This window comes from Oncorhynchus mykiss, chromosome 15, assembly GCF_057628025.1.
Source record: "Oncorhynchus mykiss isolate SJ-2025 chromosome 15, ASM5762802v1, whole genome shotgun sequence".
NCBI lineage: Eukaryota > Metazoa > Chordata > Actinopteri > Salmoniformes > Salmonidae > Oncorhynchus > Oncorhynchus mykiss.
Genome location: NC_143036.1, coordinates 53065669 through 53082992, shown reverse-complemented (window position 1 = coordinate 53082992; position 17324 = coordinate 53065669).

Sequence of the window (17324 nt, the reverse complement as noted above, 5' to 3'; positions counted from 1 at the left end):
GGAGCCCCAGATCGAAGGAGATTATCAGTGGTCTTGTATGTCTTCCATTTCCTAATAATTGCTCCCACAGTTGATTTATTCAAACCAAGCTGCTTACCTATTGCAGATTCAGTCTTCCCAGCCTGGTGCAGGTCTACAACATTGTTTTTGGTGTCCTTTGACAGCTCTTTGGTCTTGGCCATAGTGGAGTTTGGAGTGTGACTGTTTGAGGTTGTGGGCAGGTGTCTTTTATACTGATAACAAGTTCATACAGGTGCCATTAATACAGGTAACGAGTGGAGGACCGAGGAGCCTCTTAAAGAAGAAGTTACAGGTCTGTGAGAGCCAGAAATCTTGCTTGTTTGTAGGTGACCAAATACTTATTTTCCACCATAATTTGCAAATAAATTCTTTGAAAATCCTACAATGTGATTTTCAGGATTTTTTTTCTCATTTTTCTGTCATAGTTGAAGTGTACCTATGATGAAAATTACAGGCCTCTCTCATCAGTAAGAGAACTTGCACAATTGGTGGCTGACTAAATACTTCTTTGCCCCACTGTATATGGACGGAATTAATCGAACAAAAGGACCAATTGTGATGTTTATGGGACAAAGGTAATGCATGTGTTATATTTTATTTCAACGTTTTGTGTAGCGCCTGCAGGGTTGAAATATGCTACTCTCTTTGTTTACTGTTGTGCTATCATCAGATAATAGCTTCTTATGCTTTCGCCGAAAAGCCTTTTTAAATCTGACATTTGTTCCTCAGTTCCTCTGTGGAGAAGGGAGAACCTTCCAGAAGGACAACCTACAGCACTTAACCAATCAGGCCTTAATAGTAGAGTGGCCAGACGGAACCACTCCTCAGTAAAAGGCACATGACAGCCCGCCTGGAGTTTGCCAAAAGGCCCCTAAAGACTCTTAGACCATGAAAAACAAGATTCTCTGGTCTGATGAAACCAAGATTTAACTATTTGGCTTGAATGCCAAGCGTCACGTCTGGAGGAAAGCTGGCAGCATCCCTACTGTGAAGCATGGTGGTGGCAGCATCATGCTGTGGGGATGTTTTTCAGTGGCAGGGACTGGGAGACTAGTCAGGATCGAGGGAAAGATGAACGGAGCAAAGTACAGAGTGATCCTTGATGAAAACCTGCTCCAGAGCGCTCAGGACCTCAGACTGGGGCGAAGGTTGACCTTCCAACAGGACAATGACCCGAAGCACACAGCCAAGATAATGCAGGAGTGGCTTCGGGACTCTGTCTCTGAATGTCCTTGAGTGGCCCAGCCGGAGCCCGGACTTGAACACGATCGAAGATCTCTGGAGAGACCTGAAAATAGCTGGATGCAGCGACGCTCCCCATACAACCTGATGGAGCTTGAGAGGATCTGCAGAGAAGAATGGGAGAAGCTCCCCAAATTTAGGTGTGCGAAGCTTGTAGCGTCACACCCAAGAAGACTCAAGGCTGTAATCGCTGCCACAGGTGCTTCAACAATGTACTGAGTAAAGGGTCTGAATACTTATGGAAATGTGATATTTCAGTTTTTTATTCGTAATAAATTTGCATTTTTTGTAATTAAGAGGTATTGTGTGTAGATTTATGAGGAAAACAACTATTTAATCCATTTTTAATAATGCTTTAACGTAACAAAATGTGGGAAAAGTCCAGGGGTCTGAATAGATTCCGAATGCACTGTACGTCCTCTTGTGTGTGCGTGTGTGTTTCAGGGGCTCAGCCGTCCAGGTTAAGCCCAAAACATGTAACTTGGGCCTTGACTTGGGACCAAAGCCAGGATTTTCCCCTTGGGACAAGAGGTCAAACGAAGGCTAAACAGCTGTTGTTGGCTCATCGTAATGTTCTCTTGATGTTTAACTATTTATTTGAAGGGGAAATCTGCAGTTTCTACATCAATTTGTTATAAGTCAATGATATGCGCTCATTGATTATTGAAGAATATAACTTAAACGCCCAATGAGCCTAGTTCATCTGTCGTACCCCATCAATATTCTAATCTTGAATCACATCTATGAAAATAATAATACTGTAAAAAATCTATATATATATATATTTATTTTTTCAAACTGTTTGTAATTTCAAAGCAGTGAGATATCATTGCTCAGAGCCCACTGTTTTCTCTCATTGAAGCTGTGAATTTTTTTTTAATCCTCAATTGTTTCGCATTTTTTTTGTCCTAAATAGAAGGGAAATGTAGTAAACATCAGCGGTTGTAGATTACAAGCAAAATGAATGGCACAGCTCTGGAAATCTATGCAAGCCCTGTGTATGAAATCATGTTTTTATAGATGAAGCCAGAGTTTAACAAACAGATGAAGCCAAGTCGCTGTTTTATTTCATTTTCATTCAGGAATTGTATTCCAAACATATCCCCCAGGCAAAGGACGGCGTTGCCATGCAAATATCAAGGCCCTAGAGAAGAAAATCAATTAGAGAGAGGGAAAATAATAGTGTTCAGTTGGTTGCATGGCTTTAAATTAGAAGCCAAAGAGAACTCTCCTCCACTCTGCTCATGAAGTGGTTAGGATTATGTTATTAAATCCCGGCGATTGCTTTGCTCCCATGTCCCCATCTGACATCTGACACACTTCACCATCAAAGAGAACCTTCGCGTATTTTATTTTTGGCTCTCCCATACGAACTTATTCGGCTGCCGAGCATTGCTATGGTGTTTGTTGTGTGTGTGGTAATTTGCTGTGTAGCGAATAGGCCTAATGGATTTCAAAAAGTGAAGCCAGAGTGGGATTTCAACTAATGGAAATATATGCCATTTATTCGGTTTGGTATTCACACGGAGATGGGCATCGCCTCAAATACAGTTCAAGGCTGCCTGGCGTTCTTGTAAACACATGCACTCAATTGGGCTCACAACAATGGCCTGGCCTGAACTGATGGAATCCTGGTATGACATCAAAACAATAAAACACAGGCTAATAAAGCAAGATAGTCCTGTATTCCCTGCGTCAATTAAGTTGAAAATACAACTTTAAACATAATAATTATCAGAAAAGAATCCATGATGGTTTAGAAAAAAACGCCATTTGGTTTGATTAGCTTCTCTCTCCCATTATGTAAACCTCTTCAGTGGGACCAGTCAGTCCGGAATGGACGGTGACATCATCACAGCATGTAGAGACAGAGAGCTGAGTCATACTCCTCTATGTCCACTGTCCATTTGACAATAAGACGGATGCCACTCATCCCTCAACCTCCTCTTTCGTTCCTCTCCCCACCTCCCTCCACTCAATATCTAATCAGAGCTCGGGCCTCTTGTTAGGACCATTCAGAATGCCATTTGTCAAACACATCACCCAAGGTTTTGCTGCAGTAGAAGCTGTTCAGAATGAGCAATCCCAACAAAGAACTCGATGTACAAAAAATACAACATGTACTGTATGTAGGGTGTACCGCAATGAATTGATTGGTTCTGTCTGACACTGAGGATATGATGATCCTTTGTGTTTCCGCCATTTTTAGTCTTTATTTTACAGTACACGTGAACTTGGAAACTGTGAAGCTGGTTGAAGTCACAAATAAAAAGCCCAAGTGCAGCTCCTGCAGAAGTTGAAGCAACGGAAAAACAGATAAGATAACGAAGGAACATCTTGAATGTTAAAAACGGGCAAAAGAAAATAGAAAGGCCTTCAACAACAGGAATACAAAACTACTCTCCAATTTCTATCCTCGCCTTCTCCAATCCCCGACTATAATCTGCTATACTGATGGAGTCCCAGTTATGTGTGTGTCACTAAACCCTGTTTTGTTTTCTGTGACACGATCTATTGGGACTCACAAACACTGCAGTGTGCCCTCTGATGAAGACAAAGCTTTCAATTCTTCCGATCTCCCAAGTTCTCCAAACCATCAAGTCCTACTGCCTTATTGATTACCTCGCTTTGTTTTGGTGTTATTGTTTTTTGATCCCCCCCCCCCCTCCTTCGTCCCTGAAAGTCCTTGTTGCTAAGGCCAATAGAACACTGACAGAATTCAAATGAGCACATCACAGCTGTTCTTCCTGGCTTGTAAAGGTATCTTTGAAGTATACTAAGCCATTGACAAGTTGAGGACACCCAATGAACCATGATACTAGAGAGCATCATTCCATCAAATGTATTCTCACTCAAATAACAAAGATAAAAACCTTGTTATAATCAAAGCTCCAAATGGATTACGAATACTGAATTCTTTGCCTACCTGTGCTTGACTAAACTCAGCCTATATCTGCCATTTTCAGGTTATAACCAAAGGAACTCCTAATCCCAAGTCATGTCTCCACTCCAGCAGCCTATACCTCTGAGCCAATCATTCATCCAGGTGGACACTTTGATCCTTGTTGATCTTTTTCCAGTGCATTAGCTGCTCCGGGTCATTGGGAGGAAGAGGGGACGTAAGCTTAAAAAATAACTCCCAGCTTTGACACAGCAGTGCTTTTCCAGCACTCTGTAATTACCAGCAGTGCAATCAGCGGCATCGTTAATTTCCCACCACTGACAACTGCTGACGGCTCATTTGCAGGAAATGCACTGCTACAACTTCATAAGTAAATGGTACTGACATCTGTGCATATTCCTCACCTCACAGCTCACACTAGATCCCCTACAAATTCATGTCGGTGGCCTATGTTGTCGCTGTGACACATCTTTATGTGCAGAGAAACATTGACGCAATGTCTGCTCACGCAACGCTCTGTGGAAATAACAGAGAATCGTTTTGCTAAGGAGCGAAAAGAGAAGGAAAGGACGTGAGAACCATGGCTTTTGGACAAAGGCCACGATGCAATGCTCATCTCTTTTTCTCCCAATTCATCTTTTGCAAACTAGATATTATTGTAAAGTAATCATAACCCATTCATCTTGTGTGGAGAGGGAGAGAATGGGGGATTCCTGCAATGTCATCGATTAAGCAGCAAACCAAACCGAAGCAGTCCTGAGCACAGACATCACTGCAAAGTAATTGAGGTGAGTGAGCCAGCGGAATTGGCCCAGATAAAATGGTCGCCTAATAGGTTGTTTATTGCGTGATCGGACATTATGCATGGGAGAGGGCGGGAGGGAGAGAGAGAGAGGGGGGGGTCCTGCTCGAGCTCCACCAACCGCCATGGCAGAACAATTACTAAAATAGAGCGAGTAGAGACCAGAGACCTCCATCTCTAAAAGAGGGGACCATAGAGCATTGGTTCAAAAGGAACGCGATTTGCAGAGATATGGTGGGGCGAGAAACAAGAAATTCTCACCAACGCCATAGACACAACATTGTGAGGAGAGCAGGTAAGGCTCTCCTCGTCCATGTATTCTTCGACATTCTTAATCTTCGATTTGGCTCACATGCCCATATGATCTTTTTGGGTGAAAATTAAGAAGTCATATGATTATTATTATATTAAGTCATATATTCTGTTCTTTATAAAGGAGTCATATTGTCACGGCCGTTAAAAAAAACTGGACCAAGGTGCAGCGTGCTGAACGTACATTTTCTCTTTCATTCGAAATGACGCCGACTAACAATACAATACAAAACAAAACAAACCGTGAAGCTTAAGGCTATGTGCCATAAAACAAAGTTAACTTCCCACAAACACAGGTGGGGAAAAGGAGACAACGATAGACAGCTGTCCCTGATTGAGAACCATACCAGCCAAAACATAGAAATAGAAAATCATAGAAACACAAAACATAGAATATGTTATGTTATATAACTCACGCCCTGACCAAACCAAAATAGAGACATAAAAAGGATCTCTAAGGTCAGGGCGAGACACATATTTAATCATTGTGTATGGCATTATTTTCTTTATAAATCAGTTATATTGGGTTGTTATGCATGGTGTCGTTTTCTATATAAAACAATTCATTTTCTTTAGATCCACAGCCAAGGGCATTCAGTATGAGTCACGTTTGATAATCATCATATTCTTATTACCATATGCAGTGAACTTTAAAAGGGGTCAGCGCAGGCACACGCGTTCCACAAGTGAGACACAAGTAAAACTGGGTCACCATGGAAACAGAAATACCACAGAGATGGTGCCCTTTCTCTACAACTTACCAAACCATTTAACGCAGAAAAATCAACGATGGCAATCATTTTCCTAATTCAAATTTGACTTGGATACAATGTATGTCTGCAAACACAAATAATGTTTGAATTACAGGCAAATCATTCAAGTGAGGATTTAAACCAGATTAATTTCATCCACCTGTTTACACAAGAAGCTCGTTGAGTTACTGGAGATAATCTTCCGTAATTATCTTGTGCCATGTAATCAAACTGTCCGCTACACTATTAGCATGTTAGCATGCACGTTAACTGAAAGAGAGTAGCAATCTCTCTGTTGGTATTTATTTCATTCATGGAAAGCAGACTAAACGGAATGCAAGAGTGAGGCTAGATGGAGATGGAAGTGTCCATGCATTTATTGTATCTTAGGGAGAGGATTCTGAGCCAGTCCAGTGGAATGGTGAATATTATCTGACCCAGCACACTTGTGGAGCACTATCTCCATCCGCATCTGTCTCTTTGTGCATCAGCTCTCTCTCTCAGAAATCCCATTCCCCCTCGCAGCTCCCACTCTCCCCTAGCAGGGGCACTGTAGCCATTAACCCACAGAGTGAAGACTGTCCCCCACCTCCAACTCCCTCAAGCCCCATTCCCCATAAATGACTGAAAAGCAGCAGTAAGGAATCTCAAACAGGCTCTGATAGTTTAACAACACTATCCATTATGGCATGCAGTATATCATGCTATGCTAATCATTTGTTCATTCGTATTTACAAAAATCTGAAATAGCTACAATCTGTCAGTGATATTATTGGGCATCCATTGTTTGTCCATTCATGTATTTACTTTTTTTTAGAAGAAAGTACAACTGTTCCAAACATAACAAAATATTGCATTTGAGAATAATCATGATAATCCAGCCATAAAGCCATTCTGACATTAGATTACATTTCAAGATGAGGAGGAGGGCCTGCTGTCTGTCTGACTGAGAGAAAAAAAGTTCCCATGGGAGACAGATAGATGCAGATGCAACTCATGGTTGTTGTCACTCATCATGCCATTGCATTTAGGCTATGACAGAAAACATGACCAGTTATCAATCCCACACGCACGCTCGCATGCATACACACACGCACACACACACACTTGTATATATACATCACCGTTCAAAAGTTTGGGGTCACTTAGAAATGTCCTTGTTTTTGTCCATTAAAATAACATCAAATTGATCCGAAATACAGTGTAGACATTGTTAATGTTGTAAATGACTATTGTAGCTGGAAACGGCAGATTTTTTATGGAATATCTACATAGGCGTACAGAGGCCCATTATCAGTAACCATCACTCCTGTGTTCCAATGGCACGTTGTGTTAGCTAATCCAAGTTGATCTTTTTGAAAGGATAATTGATCATTAGAAAACACTTTTGGAAATATGATAACACAGCTGAAAACTGTTGTTCTGATTAAAGAAGCAATAAAAGTGGCCTTATTTAGACTAGTTGAGTATCTGGAGCGTCAGCATTTGTGGGTTCGATTAAAGGCTAAAAATGGCCAGAAACAAATAACTTTCTTCTGAAACTCGTCAGTCTATTCTTGTTCTGAGAAATTAAGGCTATTGCATGCGAGAAATTGCCAAGAAGCTGAAGATCTCGTACAACGCTGTGTACTACTCCCTTCACAGAACAGCGCAAGCTGGCCCTAACCAGAATAGAAAGAGGAGTGGGAGGCCCCGGTGCACAACTGAGCAAGAGGACAAGTATATTAGAGTGTCTAGTTTAAGAAACAGAAGCCTCACAAGTCCTGAACTGGCAGCTTAATTAAATAGTACCCACAAAACACCAGTCTCAACGTCAACAGTGAATAGGTGACTCCGGGACTACTGGCCTTCTAGGCAGAGTTGCAAAGAAAAACTAATATCTCAGACTGGCCAATAAAACGAAAAGATTAAGATGGGCAAAAGAACACAGGCACTGGACAGAGGAAGATTGAAAAAGTGTTATGGACAGACAAATCTAAGTTTGAGGTGTTCGGATCACAAGGAAGAGCATTCGTGAGATGCAGAAAAACTGAAAATATGCTGGAGGAGTGCTTGACGTCAGCTGTCAAGCATGGTGGAGGCAATGTGTTGGTCTGGGGGTGCTTTGGTGGTGGTAAAGTGGGACATTTGTTCAGGGTAAAAGGGATCTTAAAGAAGCAAGGCTATCACTCCATTTTGCAACGCCATGCGTGGCCTGCTGTCTGTCTGACTGAGAGAAAAAAAGTTCCCATGGACACAGATAGATGCAGATGTAACTCATGGTTGTTGTCACTCATCGTGCCATGGCATTTAGACTATGACAGAAAACATGACCAGTTATCAATCCCACACGCACACGCATGCTCGCACGCACGCACACACGCTGTGGATGTCACTTATTTGGAGCCTATTTCCTCCTACAACAGGACAATGACCCAAAACACAGCTCCAAACTATGCAATAATTATTTAGGAAAGCAGCAGTCAGCTGGTATTCTGTCTATAATGGAGTGGTCAGCACAGTCACCGTATCTCAACCCTTTTGAGCTGTTGTGGGAGCAGCTTGACCGTATGGTACGTAAGAAGTGCCCATCAAGCCAATCCAATTTGTGGGAAGAAGCATGGGGTGAAATCTCTTCAGATTACCTCAACAAATTGACAAATTGATATATATAAATTCATACATGTATATACAGTACCAGTCAGAAGTTTGGGCACACCTACTCATCCAAGGGTTTGTCTTTATTTTGACTATTTTCTACGTTGTAGAATAACAGTGACAATATCAACATGATGAAATAACACATATGGAATCACGTAGTAACCAAAACAGTTTTAAACAAATCAAAATATAGTTTAGATTTTAGATTTTTCAAAGTAGCCACCCTTTGCCTTGATGACAGTTTTGCACACTCTTGGCTTTCTCTCAACCAGCTTCATGAGGAAAGCTTTTCCAACCGTCTTGAAGGAGTACCCACATATGCTGAGCACGTGTTGGCTGCTTTTCCTTCACTATGCGGTCCACCTCATCCCAAACAATCTCAATTGGCTTGAGGTCGGGTGATTGTGGAGGCCAGGTCATCTGATGCAGCACTCCATCACTCTCCTTTTTGGTCAAAAAGCTCTTACACAACCTGGAGGTGTGTTGGGTCATTGTCTTGCTGAAAAACAAATGATAGTCCCACTAAGCACAAACCAGATGGGATGGCACATCGCTGCAGAATGCTGTGGTAGCCATGCTGGTTAAGTGTGCCTTGAATTCTAAATAAATCACAGACAGTGTCACCAGCAAAGCACCACCACACCATCACACCTCCTCTTCCGTTCACCTACTCTTTGTCTCACAAAGACACGGTGGTTGGAACCAGAAATCACAAATTTGGACTCATCAGACCAAAGGACATATTTCCAGCGGTCTAATGTCTATTGCTCATGTTTCTTGGCACAAGCAAGTTTCTTCTTCTAACTGGTGTCCTTTAGTAGTGGTTTATTTGCAGCAATTCGACCATGAAGGCCTGATTCACGCAGCCTCCTTTGAATAGTTGATGTTGAAATGTGTCTGTTACTTGATCGTGGTCTTCCTGTCTGGGTTGGCGCCCCCCCTTGAGTTGTGCCGTGGTGTAGATGTTTGTGGTCTATACTCGGCCTTGTCTCAGGATGGTAAGTTGATGGTTGAAGATATCCCTCTAGTGGTGTGTGGGCTGTGCTTTGGCAAAGTGGGTGGGGATATATCCTGCCTGTTTGGCCCTGTCCAGGGGTATCGCTGGACGGGGCCACAGTGTCTCCTGACCCTTCCTGTTTCAGCCTCCAGTATTTATGCTGCAGTAGTTTATGTGTCTGGGGGCTAGGGTCAGTCTGTTATATCCGGAGTATTTCTCCTGGCTTATCCGGTGTTCTGTGTGAATTTAAGTATGCTCTGTCTAATTCTCTCTCTCTTTCTCTCATTTTCTTTCTTTCTTTCTTTCTTTCTTTCTTTCTCTCTCTCTCTCTCTCTCTCTCTCTCTCTCTCTCTCTCTCTCTCTCTCTCTCTCTCTCTCTCTCTCTCTCTCTCTCTCTCTCTCTCTCTCTCTCTCTCTCTCTCTCTCTCTCTCTCTCTCTCTCTCTCTCTCTCTCTCTCTCTCTCTCTCTCTCTCTCTCTCTCTCTCTCTCTCTCTCTCTCTCTCTCTCTCTCTCTCTCTCTCTCGAAGGACCTGAGCCCTAGGACCATGCCTCAGGACTACCTGGCCTGATGAGTTCTTACTGTCCCCAGTCCTCCTGGTCATGCTGCTGCTCCAGTTTCAACTGTTCTGCCTTCGGCTATGGAACCCTGACCTGTTCACCGGACGTGCTACCTGTCCTCCTGAGGTGCTGACTTGTTGCACCCTCGACAACCATTGTGATTGTTATCATTTGACCCTGCTGGGTATTTATGACCATTTGAACATCTTGGCCATGTTCTGTTATAATCTCCACCCGGCACAGCCAGAAGAGGACTGGCCACCCCTCATAGCCTGGTTACTCTCTACGTTTCTTCCTAGTGTCTAGTGTCTTTCTAGGGAGTTTTTCCTAGCCACCGTGCTTCTACACCTGCATTGCTTGCTGTTTGGGGTTTTAGGCTGGGTTTCTGTCAGCCTAAACATCAACTGATGTGAGATGGGCTTTATAAATACATTTGATTGATTGATTGATTGACTTGAACTCCGTGAAGAATTTATTTGGGCTGCAATTTCTGAGGCTGGTAACTCTAATGAACTTATCTTCTGCAGCAGAGGTAACTCTGGGTCTTCCTTTCCTGTGGCGGTCCTCATAACAGCCAGTTTCATCATAGCGCTTGATGGTTTTTGCGACTGCACTTGAATAAACTTTTCAAAGTTCTGGGAATTTTCCGGAATGATTGACCTTCATGCATTAAAGTAATGATGGACTGTCATTTATTTAGCTTATTTGAGTTGTTCTTGCCATAATATCGATTTGTGTCACACCCTGATCTGTTTCCCCTGTCTTTATGCTTGTCTCAAGCCCCCTCCAGGTGTCGCCCATCTTCCCTATTATCCCCAGTGTATTTATACCTGTGTTCTCTGTTTGCCTGTTGTCAGTTCATTTTGTTCATAACGCCTACCAGCGTTTTTCCCCTTGTTGCTGTCAGAATAATAGTAGAGAGTATTATTTATTTCATATTTTATTTCTTTGATCACATTCCAGTGGGTCAGAAGTTTACATACACTCAATTAGTACTTGGTAGCATTGCCTTTAAATGGTTTAACTTGGGTCAAACGTTTCAGGTGGCCTTCCACAAGCTTCCCACAATAAGTTGGGTGAATTTTGGCCCATTCCTCCTGACAGAGCTGGTGTAACTGAGTCAGGTTTGTAGGCCTCCTTGCTCGCAAACACTTTTTCAGTTCTGCCCACAAATTTTCTAAAGGACTGAGGTCAGGGCTTTGTGATGGCCACTCCAATACCTTGACTTTGTTGTCCTTAAGCCATTTTGCCACAACTTTGTAAGTGAGCTTGGGGTCATTGTCCATTTGGAAGACCCATTTGTGACCAAGCTTTAACTTCCTGACTACTGTCTTGAGATGTTGCTTCAATATATCCACATAATTTTCCAACCTCATGATGCCATCTATTTTGTGAAGTGCACCAGTCCCTCCTGCAGCAAAGCACCCCCACAACATGATGCTGCCACTCCCGTGATTCACGGTTGGGATGGTGTTCTTCAGCTTACAAGCCTTCCCCTTTTTCCTCTAAACATAACGATGGTCACACAGTTGGATTTTTGTTTCATCAGACCAGAGGACATTTCTCCAAAAAGTACTATCTTTGTCCCCATGTGTAGTTGCAAACCGTAGTCTGGCATTTTTATGGTGATTTTTGAGCAGTGGCTTCTTCCTTGCTGAGCGGCCTTTCAGGTTATGTCGATATAGGACTCGTTTTACTGTGGATATAGATACTTTTGTAGCTGTTTCCTCCAGTATCTTCACAAGGTCCTTTGCAGTTGTTCAGGGATTGATTTGCACTTTTCGCACCAAAGTACATTCATCTCTAGGAGACAGAACGTGTCTCCTTCCTGAGCGGTATGATGGCTGCATGGTCCCATGGTGTTTATACTTGTTTACTATTGTTTGTACAGATGAACGTGGTACCTTCAGGCGTTTTGAAATTGCGCCTAAAGATTAACCAGACTTATGGAGATCTACATTTTTTTTTCTAAGTGTTTGGCTGATTTCCTTTGATTTTCCCATGATGTCAAATAAAGAGGCACTGAGTTTGAAGGTAGGCCTTGAAATACATCCACAGGTACACCTCCAATTGACTCAAATTATGTCAATTAGCCTATCAGAAGCTTCTTAAGCCATGACATTATTTTCTGGAATTTTCCAAGATGTTTAAAGGCACAGTCAACTTAGTGAATGTAAACTTCTGACCCACACAAATTACTTGTGTCATGCACAAAGTAGATGTCCTAACCGACTTGTCAAAACTATAGTTTGTTAACAAGAAATTTGTGGAGTGGTTGAAAAACGTGTTTTAATGACTCCAACCTAAGTGTATGTAAACTTCCGACTTCCGACTTCAACTGTATATATATATTCACACACACACAGACACGCAGGGACACTCACAGATATACTCACAGACACCCACAAGGACACGCATACACTGTAGTCTACTGAAGAAACACTCTCCCTACAGCTCCTAAAGCCGACTTAAAAACATCACAGACACTTCTTAACTCACATCGCTGGCTTTTAGAACATGTCCTTCAATAAAAGTACAGCGTTGCGCAAATGGAAACAGTTTGTTTCACTTTTACAGTCCTAAATGCAGGGCTCTCTGTGCCTCTAGGTTTCTAGCATGTAACTTATCTTTGTTCGAAGAAAAAAGACATATCGTCCAGAATACGACCAAAAACAAGAAATTGGATTGAAAAAAAAGGATATATCAGTTCCATTAAGAGTTGACACTTACTCCACAAACTTGGGAACTGAACCACTTTTCATAGTAACCCGGAGAATAGGAAACCAATGAAAAAATGTTGGTTGTTGTTTGACAATTTTATATTGTTATTAAACGAACTGATTACCCTTGGAGTACTATCCAACTGTCAATGATTGCTAGGAGTATGGTTTATTGGTGAGCAGTGAGCAACCTCACAGGCAGCATAAACAGACAGTGTGCGACTAGATAATTAGTACGTCTCAGTCTATTTCAGAGGTTTGTGATGCATGGTTTCAGATCCACCGTCCGGGCACGATTGAAAGACTTGCATCCCTTACATCAGTGTCCAGGCATGGTGCAATTCAGAAGGACCGTAGGACCAGTTGCCCTTATTTTATACCAAGCCAATGATTCAGGCCCTGTTAAGTATTTAACATCTAGAACATTAGAACAAAAGCCACAGGACAATCCATTCGTCATGTCTGCCCACACAGGAATTCATTAAGGCCCTTCTAAAGGCCCACTACAAAAGCACCAATCACTTTTAAGAGTCCTTTTCTACCTTTTTTCTAAGAAACCAATTTCGGTGTATAATGAATCTTCAGAAAATATGTTTTTTATGCGATTTAGTGAAGGTGGATGACTCTGTCGCCACATTTGGAGAAGATAATTGGAGAGTGATGACGCTCACTAGAACCCTGGGGTTCTAAAATTAGACTTGTATTTTTAATCTCTGAACCACAGTTAAAAACAGATAACCTTAGCCTGCCTATTTCCTACAAAATCTCAGTGGTTTGGGCGGTGTCGGATTCTATGACTAAATAAGCATTCCAATCACAGCCATGGAGCCCATTGACACACACACATGCATGCACGTACGACTACGCAAGTACTTAAATCTGTGCAGACAAGACGACCATGAAGGATTCCTGCACTGTCTGGAGCTTTATCAGTTCCCGGGGGACAAGTGCCCATCTGAAGGCCGTCTAAGAGCTGGTCAGCTGGGACAGGAAAGACAGGACTAGGGGCCTGACACAATTACCACAAGCCAGGACCGCCTCAGATCCCACACCACTCACTCCAGCCTTCAGCCTCCAGCCTCCCAGGGCCTCAGTGGGGCTGGTAATTGATCAGCACCGGGGATGAGCGAATATATAGAAATTAGAGTGTTTGTCTAACGGGTCAGGGCAGTACCATTAATCTCTCTGGGAGTGTGTTCTGCATTGTAATGTCCTCATCAGTACGCTATACCAGGCTCACCATTCCACATGGGGTTATTAATTCTGCAGTCCCTGTGTGCTGCTGGTATGTGGGTGCGTTTCTGTTAACTATCCTTGTGTGTACCAGAAGTCCTCACAAGGATAGTAAAACATGGAAAATGTGGACAACTGGGGACATTTTGCCTGTCCCCACAAGGAAGGGTTAGGGTTAGGGTTACAATTAGGGTTAGAATTAGGGTTAGGGGTTACTGTTAGGTTTAGGGTTAGGAGTTAGGGTTAGTTATAGTTTTAGGGTTAAGGGTTTGGTGGTAAGGTTAGGCTTAAGATTAGTGTTAGATTTAGGGTTAATTGTTAGGGAAAATATAATTTTCAATGGGAATCAATTATTTTGTCCACACAAGGATAGCAATACAAAACTGTGTGTGTGTGTGTGTGTGTGTGTGCGTGTGTGTGCGTGTGTGTGTGTGTGTGTGTGTGTGTGTGTGTGTGTGTGTGTGTGTGTGTGTGTGTGTGTGTGTGTGTGCGTGCGTGCGTGCGTGTGTGCGTGTGTGTGTGTGTGTGTGTGTGTGTGTGTGTGTGTGTGTGTGGCATGCTGCAGGGGTGGCACAGGGAGAGGTGTGAGGTGTAGGGGAGAGGGGAGTGGGGGTGGAACAGGTCAGGTAATGTGGCATGGCAAGGTCAATATTTTAGCTTGGCTGGTGCGTCCTAATTAAATTAGTAGAGCTCCGCTACATGGCATCGCACGCGAGCAAGCACAGAGATATGTAAACTCCTGCACTATCGTCGTGCCATATGCCAATTAATTTGTGGCATGAGGTGAAACGTAGCACAGCGTGCCAGTTAAGGGAAACATGACTGATTTGGATGAGTTTCAATGTGTTTCATCTAACAAGAATAGGCTACGGTAAGCAGAGCAGGTGATGGGGGCATTTTTGGAAATGAACATCACTAGGCTGGCTGCCCATTGATCAAATACAAAGCCCAGTGTGTTAGTGTGTGTGTGGATTTCTCGTTAGCCATTTTGATTTCAATAGAAGGACCTCGTGTTTGTTCAATATCAACAACATAACATGTGTAGCCTATTTGGCTAACAGGAAATGTATTTGCTACACAAACAGGGTTTTAAAAGTCATGCCTTTTTTTATGCCCTCGTGACCTAGGAGGTAGAAATATTGTTACAGACACTAACCATATGCCTTTTAGAAGATTAGGCTATAATTCAAGATTGTCAAAATACATCAGAAGGCTTCATTCAGGTCCTACCTGACACATCTCTGACGATGTCATCTCTAGGGCCATCCTTTTCCCACAGAGGAGTTAATATTGTATGCATGGCTGTCATTCTTTCCCGTAGCCTCGAAGACTACAATGTAGTATACTCCTTTGACTATTTCTCCTTCAGAACTCTGAAAGAACCTACGAAAACTCACAAACATTGACGCACTTCAAACGTATAGAGCAGAGTACAGTTCTGAATCTACACTTCGCATAGGCCTATCTAATTGAGGTTTTCAGTTCAAAGAAGAGTAGCTAATGAGCTTGATTTACTGTATGATGTGATGAATATTGAAAGACTAGAAGCAAAGGAATAAGATATAAAAGAGCACCTGTCATTAATTCATGATTAGTGATCTCAGCACCCACGCTCACTGAATAAGCATAGTCTGTGAAAAATAAAATAATGATACATTTATTATAAGAATAGCAGTTGTATATGGTGATGGAATAGGCATTTTACATGATAATAGTTTTTAAATGAAACAATAAAGCTATGAGTAGTCTACCATAACGGAAGCAAAATGAATGCCATAGCAACAACATGTCGCTGCAAAATGTTCAATCCAGAGATACAGGAACAAACAAAAACTGATTTAAAACAGCAAGATACACTACATGACCAAAAGTATGTGGACAACTGCTCATCGAACATCTCATTCCAAAATCAAGGGCATTAATATGGAGTTGGTCCATCCTTTGTTGTTATAACAACTTCCACTCTTCTGGGAAGGTGTTCCACGAGAACATTGCTGAGGGGAACATTGCTGCGGGGACTTGCTTCCATTCAGCCACCAGAGCATTAGTAAGGTCGGGCACTGTTGTTGGGCGATTAGGCCTGGCTCGCAGTTGGCGTTCCAATTCATCCCAAAGGTGTTCAATAGGGTTGAGGTCAGGGCTCTGTGCAGGGCTCTGTGTGAAGTTCTTCCACACCGATCTCGACAAACCATTTCTGCATGGACCTCGCTTCGTGCACGGGGACATTGTCATGCTGAAACAGGAAAGGGCCTTCCCCAAACTGTTGCCAAATAGTTGGAAGCACAGAATTGTCTAGAATGTCATTGTATGCTGTAGCATTAAGATTTCCCTTCACTGGAACAAAGGGACCTAGCCTGAACCATGAAAAACATCCTCAGACCATTATTCCTCCACCACCAAACTTTGCTCTTGGCAATATGCATTGTGGCAGGTAGCAATATGCATTCTGGCATCCGCCAAATCCAGATTCTTCCATCAAACTACCAGATGGTGAAGTGTGATTCATCACTCCAGAGAACAGGTTTCCACAGCTCCAATGGCGGCAAACTTTACACCACTCCAGCCAATGCTTGGAAATCTTAGGCTTGTGTGAGGCTGCTCAGCCATGGAAACCCATTTCATGAAGCTCCCGATGAACAGTTCTTGGAACTCAGTAGTGAGTGTTGTAACCAAGGACAGACAATTTTTACACGCTGCACGCTTCAGCACTCGACGGTCCCGTTCTGTGAGCTTGTGTGACCTACCACTTTGTAGCTTGAACGTTTTTGCTTCTAGACGTTCCACTTCACAATAACAGCACTTACAGATGACTGGGGCAGCTCTAGCAGGGCAGAGATTTGACAAACTGACCTGTTGGAACGGTGGCATCCTATGACGGTGCCACAATGAAAGTCACTGAGCTCTTCAGTACAGGCCATTTTACTGCCGATGTTTGTCTATGGAGATTGCATGGCTGTGTGCTCGGTTTTATACACCTGTCAGCAACTGGTGTGGCTGAAATAGCCAAATCAACTAATTTGAAAGGGTGTCCAAATACTTTTGTATATATAGTGTAAATGTGTAACAAAACTATACAAATCCTGTATGACGGTAAAAACGACCGGAGAAACACGCAATAATGCAGCAATATAATTGGCCAGCCGA